At 35.7% G+C, this 11,396-nt stretch overlaps 1 pseudogene; it reads right to left on the reverse strand.

Moving 5' to 3' along the window:
* Positions 1-237: 237 nt before the first annotated feature.
* On the reverse strand, positions 238-4,430 carry LOC149155787 (aspartic proteinase nepenthesin-1-like; annotated as a pseudogene).
* Between the last annotated feature and the right edge of the window lie 6,966 nt (positions 4,431-11,396).

The raw sequence follows: 11,396 nt of genomic DNA on the forward strand, positions 1-11,396 counted from the left end.
GTCGTTGTATATGTGTAAGAGTGGGTAGTTGACCTTTGAAAATTTATTTAAAATCAAACACAATACATACGATTTAAATTTTTTTTATCGTGTTGAAACTTATTCAAATTGACAATCAATCTCAATGATCCAAGAAGTACTCACTGAGTTTTGTTTTCGAAAACGAAAATAATATTTTTTATTAAACATGCATTGTCAGACATTATGATGAACCATGAAAAATGACATGTCTGCTAGTCACACGAAAGTCTTGTAGGTTTGTTAAGTGAAACCTAACAATTCTTCTCTCTGTCAAACAATAAATAAAAATCCCGCTGCTGATCGTTCCCCAGTATCACTGCAGGTCTACTCTCAACCTCCAAAATATCTCTGCTACTAATCATTATTAAGCAAATTGAATCAAAACTGCTTAAATAACTGAAATAGTTGGAAATTGAGAGTACCATGTCTGAGCCACCCTTAAAATGGAATGAAAACTCAGGAAACACAATATTCTCTAGACTAGACACATTGTAACACAATCCCATACTAGTCACAGATTCAACATCAACAGCTCTGTTGTATTCAATATGAGAAGCAAACCCAACTGCAATATGCTTGAAGATTTCATCATGAAAAACGGTGAAAGTAGTGCTGGAATCTATTCTGGTTTCTCCATTGCCTTTGGTGTCGAATATTAATAAGTTAGAAGGCTTACAACTCTGAGAATGATGTAATAGTATAATCCATATTGAGAACAAGGGGGTGCTTTGGAATTGGTTAGAAAAAGGGTGTAATTCAGAGGGATGTCATTGGGGAACGCCTTGTCACTGAGAATCATGAGGCTTTTCTGGTTTTATTCATCTAATCAGTGGCTCTTACGGCCATACAAAAATATATCTTTGTGTTCACTAAGCTAGGAAGGCATAGACAGTGGCTCTTACGACCATACAAAAATATATCTTTGTGTTCACTAAGCTAGGAAGGCATAGACAGTGGCTCTTACGGCCATACAAAAATATATCTTTGTGTTCACTAAGCTAGGAAGGCATAGAGAAAGAAGGATGCTACGATGAAATTATTAAACATTCCACTACAAAATTTGTTATTTCTCTTTCTTCTTTTCCATTTTTCAATGCTAAATTTAAAGTCTCTGTCAAGAGAAGCCTTGCAGTACTTCACATGCCATAATGAGTCCCATAGGCTAGGAAAATCTCAAAGAAATCTTTTAGGCTTCTTGTGCAACTCTATGTGTTGTTCCAAAAAGTGTTTCGAAGTTTGGATCAATAGAGGTTACAAGTTCAAGAGAAGCTGACGTCCTCACAAGCTCTGTGTTGTGCCAAAAAGGGTTTCGAAGTTTGGATCAACACAGGTTACAAGGTGAAGAGAAGTCGACATCCTTGAAAAGAAAACTCCATTGGAGGTGTTGTCCACAATTCAATTGATACAAGTGTAATTTATTGTGCACCATACCCACACTAGATTGTTGCCTGTGTCTATGATCAACAACAAATCTTGTTTTGGAGTGCTCGACGAGAATTTGTCTGAATAACCCCCAAAGTTGTGAGCATAAAGATACTCTCGACCCTTTCCTTTCCCTTGGTCATATTTCCATGGCAACGTTTCACCTTTCCCTTCAAATATTGGACTCGATCCTTGGTGGCTTCCACCATCTTGGTGAGTTTCTCATATCCTTTGTCCAAGTTTGAACTCTGGGCATCCTCCTGCACGAATCCTGCATGTAGAGACTCTTCATTTTTGTGAGGTGTGATGGCTATTCCATCATCCCCTTTATGTTAGAAAACTAGAAGGAAAAACATGAACTGAATTAACTACCAACTCACAAGTGAGCAAGCTACACTTGGATATTGTACAAATCAGAGCATACACTGTCATGTTAAATTAATCAAACATGATACAATAAATACATCTCAAAAGAATAGGGAGGTGAGGAACAACTCCTACAACCTACGAACTAATCTTGACTTAAGAGTTACGTTACAACCATGCAAGCATTTCTCCATTAATACAATATAACATTAATTATTTTCAACTCCCCCCCTTAATGGAGAAAGGATTATCTTGAAGTCCTAACATCCCCCTAAACAATTCAAACTTCACTTTCCTAAGAGGCTTTCTAAAAATATCAGCCATATTGTCACATGTTTTATAGTATTCAATAAAAAATTCTTTTGACTCAACCTTTTCTGTTACAATTGAAACTAAGTATCTATGTGTTTCGTGTTGTTATGAAACATTGGATTGTTCGCCATATTAATTGAACTCTGGCTATCAAAACTAATGACAGTCGCATTTTTCTGCTCTTCTCCTACATCATGGAGAAGCCTCCTCAACTAGATAGCTTCACATGTCACTGCACATACTGCTTGGTACTCAGCTTCAGCTGAAGATAAAGACACAGTTCTCTACTTTTTGCTGCTCCATGCTATAACCCTAGATCCAATACTGAATGCATATCCTGTGATAGATCATTGATCATCCAAGTTACTTGCCCAATCAAAGTCTGAAAAACCTACTAAAGTAACATCAGATGTATTAGTGTATAAAATAGCATAATCACAAGTACCATGAAGATACCTTAGTACACTTTTTTCCGCTATCTAATGAATTTCGAGAGGTTTAGACATAAACTCGCTCAACACACTAATAGACTATGCTAAGTCTGGTCTAGTTGTAGTCAAATATATGAGACTACCAACTAATTTTCTATACAAAGTAGCTTCCAGCTCCTTAGAGCCATCGTCTTTGCAAAATTTCAGGTTCTGCTGCAAAGGTACTGATGCTATCTTACACTGTTCCATTCTGAACATTTTTAGCGGTTCTCTGACATACTTCCCTTGAGTAAGTAAAGTCTGCCCAGAGTCTCTCCACACTTCCAGATCTAGACAATAATGTAAACTTTCGAGGTATTTCATCCCAAAAACTTGTGACATCTGTAATTTGATTTCTTTGATTAATGCATCTACATTACATGTTATAATCATGTCATCCATATACAAATAAATCAAAATTATCTGCCCCTATTCATCATACATGGTATATAGATTTGGGTCATGCTTAATCCTATGAAAACCATGCTGCAAGAAAAATGAATCAATCTTCTCCTACCAAGACCTGGGTGCATGTTTTAAACCATACAAGGCATTTCTCAATCTACAAACTAAATGCTCTTGCCCTTGTTTAACAAACCCTTCACGCTGCATTAAATAAACCTGTTCCTTTAAATCACCATTTAAAAATGTAGACTAAACATCTAACTGGTGCAGCTTCCATTGATGTTTTGTAGCTACAACAATTGACATTCTAATCGGATTCAGTTTGGCTACAGAAGCAAAGGTCTCTTCATAGTCAATTCCCTCTTTCTGTGAATAACCGTTTGCTACCAGTCTAGTTTTAAACTTTTCCATACTCCCATCTGCATTAAATTTAGGTTTGTAAAGCCATTTTCAACCTATGGGTACTTTTCCTTCAAGAAATTCAACTAGATCCCAACTATTATTTCTAATAATAGATTCAAATTCTTCATTCATTGCACAAGACTTCACTCAATGAACCTTTTTCCTATCACGTACGTTGCAGACATTAAAAAATACCCTTAATTTGACTACATATTGGAAAATACCCCTAAAAATCACATTATTTATCCCCCTATCAATACGAACCCAATACACCTTTCCAATTTAAGAAACCCCTACTTCGACTCGATATTGTAGGTATCCATTTTGTCATTAACATTTTTTATACCCCTTTATATTTTTTTCATTAACTTTGAACTCCATTTTTTATACCTTCCAATATAAAAACCCTTTACCCCCTATATATCCCCCAAGATATTGTGTCATTTTTACCTCAATATATATCCCCCAATATGAACCCATGCGGTATGGTATTTCTCCCCCAGTCTAGCCCTCATGATTCATTGTGGCCGTCCACTCATGAGATTCACTAGGTTCTTTATAATTTGAGGGTTCTATAACATCTCAAATGTTTGACATTAAAGCATAGTCTCTCAATCTCGCTGGTATTTGAGACTGTCTACCTGATCTTATTGGTAATGGACTCATCTCAAATCTGTCTTCTTCAGACCTTAGCGGGATCGACTTACTGATTGCATCACCTACCTCTTCCTCTTTCTTTTGTTGTTGTTGTTGTTGTTGCTGCTGCATGTCCTCACTACTTTCTTCCATGAACAATGTAATGTGCCATTCTTCAAGGTTGTTGTTCTTACTTCCTTCTTTAGCCTGCTCATGAAATAGCCCATCTGGACTCGCAAAAACTTTATGAGTGAAAGGATTAAATAATTTATAATCTTTAAACTCAGTGCAGTATCTTACAAAGATGCATTTCGTGCCCTTAGGATCTGACTTTTTCCTGTCATATTTGGGAATATGGGCAAAGGCCTTTGACCCAAAAAACCTTAAATGATTCATTGTAGGCTTATATCCATTAAGTGCTTCAAAGGGAGTTCTAAAATTATGAATTTTAGCTGGACTCCAATTTTTCAAGTAAACTGTAGTGTTAATGGATTCAACCCAAAACCCATTAGATAGACTCTTACCTTGAATCATACTTATTTCACACTCCACAAGGTTTATGTTATTTCTTTCAGCAACTCCATTTTGTTGTGGAGTGTAAGGTACTCTGTACTATTGAATAATCCCATGATTCCTGCAAAATTTCATGAACTCTCCCAACCTGTATTCTCCCCCTTGATCAGAGCGGAGAATCTTGATGAATTTCCCTGTCTACTTTACCACCATATTCTTGAATTATTTAAAACATTGAAATGTTCGACTCTTCTTTCTAATAAAATATACCCAAGAGAATCTAGTGCAATCATCAGTATGCACAAGCTCCAAAATATATCTTTTCTTCGTATCAACATTCAAAGGAAATTCTTCTCTATTCATTTTCCCTAATGCAAATCCATCAAAATCTAAATGAATATTCTGAAAGGTAGGTAATCCATCAACCATATATTTTCTTTGTAGCAGCATGAGATCTTATAGGTTCAGATGGCCGGATCTTTGATGCCAGAGATTCTCGGTTGTCAATCCTGTTGAATCCAGAGCTTGGTGTGGCATGATCTTGACGTTCAACCTATATAGGCCTCCCACACACCCTCTTGATGCAACTAGTTCTTGCTTGCTGTCCTTTGTGACACAATATGATCTCAAGAATTTGACTTGCAGGTCTTGATCTTCCATCATTGAAACATAGATCAAGTGCTTCTTGATCCCAGGTACATACATCACATTTTTAATGTATTTGATATTATAATCAGGTAACATCACCGAAATATCACCATACCCCTTGATTTGATAACCTCTGTCATCACCTAGATATATATTAGCTCCATAAGTAGTTTCTTGAAAATATTCGAACCAATATCTATTACCAGTCATATGTGAATACGTGCCTGAATCTACGAACCATATTCTAGACTCATCCTCCTCAATAGTTGAAAGAGCATAATCAACTACAAATAATCGAGGATCATGAATGTGACCTTCATCAGAAAAATTCCCTGTGTGTTTTCTCTCTCTATTTCTAGCCTCACATGCTTGTCTCTTAAAACAAAACTTAGCAAAGTGACCAGTTTTCCCACAGTAAAAACATTTAATGTCAGATTTATCACCATTGTTACTTGGAGACATACCTCTAAATGGTATCTTCTGAAAACTACAACCATCTCTTATGAAACTAGCTCACAAAAAGATAAAAAAGATAGATCAATGCCTTAGAATTCAACGTCTTCTAGGTGGCAACCTCCTTTACATTACACAAATGAATAATTCTTGGATTATTCAAATGACAAAACCTCCTTTCCATAAATAGGAGTCTAAGGGGTCACAATATAACCAAGCCAACCTAACAATAATAATATAAAGGAACAAAAATAACAATAGAGGGGATTCTATGGGGCAAAATAATAACAATATGGGGACAATAGGGGCACACCAATAATAATAAGGGATAAAACGACAATAGTAATGGGGGACTCACGAGTATCATACGGACCTAACATGCCCCTCTCCTTCAAAAAAGTGCTGTCCTCAACGTTTGACTAGTTCTGGATGCTTCTGTATGAAATTCTTATCCTCCCATGTGGAATCTTCAACGAGTAAGTTCTTCCACTTGATGAGATACTCTGAAATTGATCGATTTCGTATTTGTCTAGTTCTTGTTTCTTCAACTGCTTCAGGTTCCAATATGATTTTACCTTCCTCATCAATTTCTCGCAATATTGTTTGAACTGGAAGCTTGTCACCTATAACCTTCTTTAAGCATGAAACATGGAAAAATGGGTGCACTTAGGAAGCTGCAGGAAGCTCCAATTTGTATGCCATAGAACCTATCTTTTGCAACACCTTGTACGAAACATAATAATTTGGTGATAATTTGTTATCCTTCTTAGCTTGCTTGAGGGAGGTTTGTTTATATGGTTGTAGCTCTATGAATACCCAATCACCTACATCAAAATTTCTTTTACTGTGATGCTAATCTGCCCGCTGTTTCATTCTATTATGTGCCAAGGTGAGGTTATCCTTAAGGAGTTGGAGAACTTGTTGTTGATGCTCGATGTGATCTTCCACTACTTGAACCTTAGACTTTTCTCTTAAATATGATGTGATGGATGGTGGATGATATCCATAAAGTGCCATAAATGGAGTCATTTTTGTTGCAGTATGGAAGGAAGTGTTATACCACAATTCAACCAAAGTCAACCATTTGACCCATTGTGTCTATTTATCAGATACAAAGCAACGAAGATATCCTTCCAAATATTTGTTTACTATCTCAGTTTGCCCATCAAATTGAGGATGATAAGATGAGCTATGAGCTAATTGAGTACCAAGACAAGAAAATAATTATTTCTGAAAATTTCCAGTGAAAATGGGATCTCTGTCACTGACAATAATCTTTGAGTTTCTATGTAGCTTTTGAATTGTTTCCATAAATGCAGTAGAAACTGTACTCGCTTTAAATGGATGAAATAATGCACAAAAGTGTGCATACTTGGTAAGTCTGTCAACTACAACCATGATAACACTCTTTCCTTTAGACTTGGGTAAACTTATGATAAAATCCATTGAAACCTCCTCCCAACTTTGGCTTGGAATGGATAAAGATTGTAATAGTCTTGGGGTCATAATTATTTCAACTTTATTTTGTTGGAAAACCAAACGTTCCGCCATAAACTTTTGAATATTCGATTTAAGGCCATCCCAAAAAAAATCCTTCTTAACTGTGTGGTAGGTTTTTAGAAATCCTGAGTGCCCTCCTAAGGGAGAGGTGTGCAATTCCCTAAGAATCTTTTGTTTGAGTTGGGAATTCTTACATAAGTATAACTGATTCTTGTACCATAACGAATCATTTTTTCAGCTAAATGTATTAGATGTACTGGGATATTGTTGTATATTTTGAATCAGTGCTAAACTTCCTCATCATTCTTCCATTCATCCCTTGCTTCCTTTATCCAATCTGGTTGGATAATAGAAAAGGCGCAAAGAAATGCTTCCACATCCTCATCCTTTCTTGAGAGTGCATCTGCCACAACATTTTGCTTCCCTTTTTTGTAGATGATTTCAAAGTCATAACCCAAAATCTTTGTGACCCATTTTTGCTACTCTTTTGAAGATAATCTTTGTTCTAAAAAGTATTAAAGACTATCATGATCTTTTTATACCTTGAAGTGTCTTCCCATTAGGTAGGGTCACCATTTCTTAAGTGCATGTAGTATTGCCAACATTTCTTTCTCACAAATAGCTTTGTGTAAATACTTTCCTTTGATTAGACGACTTTTGAAAGTAATGGGTCTTTCTTCTTGCATTAAAACAACACCAACTCCATTTCCTGAGGCATCACTTTCCACAATAAAGGTTTTTGTGAAGTTCGATGTAACTAAGACTGGTGCTTGGCACAATACCTCTTTAAGATGTTCAAAGAAATTTGTTGCTTCTCGAGTCCATGAAAATGCATATTTCTTCAAGAATGTTGTTAGAGTTGGTGATATTCTCCCATAATTCTTAACAAACTTGCGATAATACCCTGTCAACCCGAAAAATCCTCATAGATGATTTATGGATGTGGGGATTTTACATTCCTTAATTGTTTTAATTTTGCTATGGTCTACTTTAACACCTTCATGAGATACAATATGACCCAGATATTCCACCTCTTGTACTCCAAAGAAACATTTGGATACTTTTTCATATAATTGTTTCTCCTCCAATAGTTTGAGCACCATGTCAACATGTTGGACATGATTCTTCCAAGACTTGATTAGTATATCATCAAAAAATACTAACACATATTTTCTAAGGAAGGGTTTGAAAATGGAATTCATCAAACCTTGAAATGTAGAAGGTACATTAGTAAGGCCAAAAGGCATGACCAAAAATTCATAATGACCCTTATGAGTTCTAAATGTTGTTTTTAGAATGTCTTTAGTCTTCATTCTGATTTGATGATATCCTGAACGAACATCCAACTTGGTGAAGTAAATTGATTCATACATTTCATCCAATAATTCATCAATGACAGGAATGGGAAATTTATCCTTAATAGTGAACTTGTTGAGCTCCGTATACTCTTGACACATGTGCCATGATCCATCCTTCTTGTGAACCAATACTACTGGAGTAGAGAAAGAACTTTAACTAGGTTGAATTATACCAACATCTAGCATTTCTGCAACCATACGTTCAATTTCACTCTTTTGGACATATTGATATCTGTAAGGCCTGATGTTTAGAGGAACACTTCCTGGAATCAAATTAATAGCATGATCATGAACACGAATAGGTGGGAGGCCATTGGGAGTCTCAAATACCTTGGAATGATTGTCCAAGTCTTTTTGGAGATCTGGAGAAATGGATGATTTTGATGTGGGAACATCTAGTGAACATCATTGTGAAATTATGCCTCGTTGTTCTTTCTTTAGAAGCTTTGTCATTTTGTTAGAGCTGATTATGTTTCTTGGTTTCCCTGCGATACCCCTTAATTCAACTTCCTTTCCTTCTGAATAGAATTTTATGAAAAGTTCTTAAAAACTAAAAGCTATTGTATCCAAGGATTGTAGCCATTGGGCTCTTGGTACAACATCAGCACCACCCATTGGAATGGAAAGCATTAGGCTATTCAATACATATTCTCCCATGGACAGCTTGATATTATGGCACTTTTCTGAGCAATTTATGGTTCCTCAACTTGCAACCATCACTTGACATTTTGGTGCTGGATATAGGAATCAATTCCATTCCTTGGCTATCTTACAATGAATAAAATTATGGGTACTTCCTAAATCAATTAACACTATTACGTTTTTCTTCTTGGTATGCCCTTCTATCTTGATAGTTTGAGGAGTGGCAATTCCAGCTAATGCATTACAAGATATGGTCAAATTCATTTCTTATTTTCCTAGGATTTTTTCCTAGTGTATATCCTCTTCTTTTGATGTTTCTTGTTCCTTTTCTTCCTCATGTTCACAATCTATGTAAAATAATTTATTCTTGGCACACTTCTAACCTTTATTGTATTTGATATCACAATTATAATTGTAGTATACCTACGGGGGATAATATGGAGTACAAAGGGAGGTACCCAAGGGAATAATGTAATAATGGGATGGGCCATAGTAATAAATAAGGTGGTTAACCCGTATCATGTAAGGGATCACAAGTAATTAGTAATAATGTAATGGGCCCATAGTATTAGATAGACGGTATTGAGGGAACCATGGCAATGACCCATGGTATTGTATGTATGAGGCCTATACAGAGGCTAGAGACTCCACATTGAGAGATGTCAAAGAATATTGTATGAACAGGCATACGGCTTATGGAGTGTTCTCCTTCCTTAAGGAGTGAATGTATGGTGTTGCCCTACCTCAAGGGTTTGATCAATAAAGAAGCATTTCTATCTATATTCAGATCTTGTTATTCTTGAGTTTATTTATATTATCATATATTTCTGGGTTAGATCTATAACAAGTGGTATCAGAGCACTTTCTTAGGCAAAAGTGGAGATTTTTTTTAAGGAACTTTCTGGGGCGGCGAGTTTGCAGATCATATTTTCAAATTTTTGGGAAAAATATGCAAAATATAATTGCAGATTTGGATTTTTTATGAAACAATACTCGATTTCAAAAAAAAAATCGGCCGAATCAGAGTCTGGATGAGGGAGATATTGCTGATTTAAAAATCAGTTGGGCTGCAGACATTTTTTTGGGTCAGCGGGTTTGCAACACAGATATGTACGTTTTGGTGCACAATCTGAAGAATCTAATTACAGATATGTATTTTTTGTGAAAAATACCCAACTTAAAAAAAAATTCAATCGAATTGGAGTCCAAATGAGGGAGATATCGCTGATTTAAAAATTAGCTATGTTCCTGACATTTTCGAGGGCGACGAGTTTGTAGATCAGATCTGTATGTTTTTGGGAAAAATATGGAAAATCTAATTGCAAATCTGAATTCTTTGTGAAAAATACCTAAGTTAAAAAAAATCAGTTGAATCAGAGTTCGGATGAAGGAGATTTCGCTGATTTAAAAATCAGTGTTGTTGCAAACATTTTTTGGGGCAATGAATTTGTGGTGCACATCTGTACGTTCTGGTGCAAAATCTATAGAATCTAATTGTAAATCTGGATTATTTGTGAAAAAATACCTAATTTCAAAAAAAAATCAGTCTAATTGGAGTCTGGATGAGAGAGATATCGCTGATTTAAAATGAGCTATTTTTTCAGCAATCTTTTGTGACGGTGGGACAGTTGTAGAGCGAATAGGCAATTCTAGTGCCTAGATCGGGATTTATATCACATGGGAAGATAGAGAATGGTTGTTCCATTTCCAAAAACACGTCATAATAGGGATTCTGAGCAATATTGACTGAATTGTGACCATTTCAAATTTTCGCCAAGTAAGTGATTTGTTTTCAAAAACCCTCTTCATGGCTTACAACAGTAAGTTTTTTATAGGAAAAAACAATGGGTCTTCTATTGAAAATTTTATAGCACATCTTAAGTTTGACTTCCTAGGAAGTTGGAAGGACAAAGTAGGGTATTAGTTGAAAGATGAAGCTGCTATATGGTGGAAATCACCTGATAGTGAGATTCTGAAGATATGTCGTGGTGACGAAACTGTAAAACTACTTTTGGATAAATGGTCTCATACTAGAAAGGAAGAAACCAAAAAACCTAGCAAAGATTTTATTTTTGCAGGAAAGAAGGAAACCAAGAAACCTAAAGGGTTATTTTCTGCTGGTATCTTCTTATTGCAGGTTCATAGATTGATTCAGAAGGAGAAGATGATTGTGTTTATAAATCCTAGTTGTCAGCATAATTTTATCAATGTTAATTGGGCAAAAAAATTGCAAGTTCCAGCAAAACAG

Source organism: Pinus tabuliformis, chromosome 9 (genome assembly GCF_031772625.1).
Source record: "Pinus tabuliformis cultivar Carrire ecotype Pingquan chromosome 9, CPIR1, whole genome shotgun sequence".
Lineage (NCBI taxonomy): Eukaryota > Viridiplantae > Streptophyta > Pinopsida > Pinales > Pinaceae > Pinus > Pinus tabuliformis.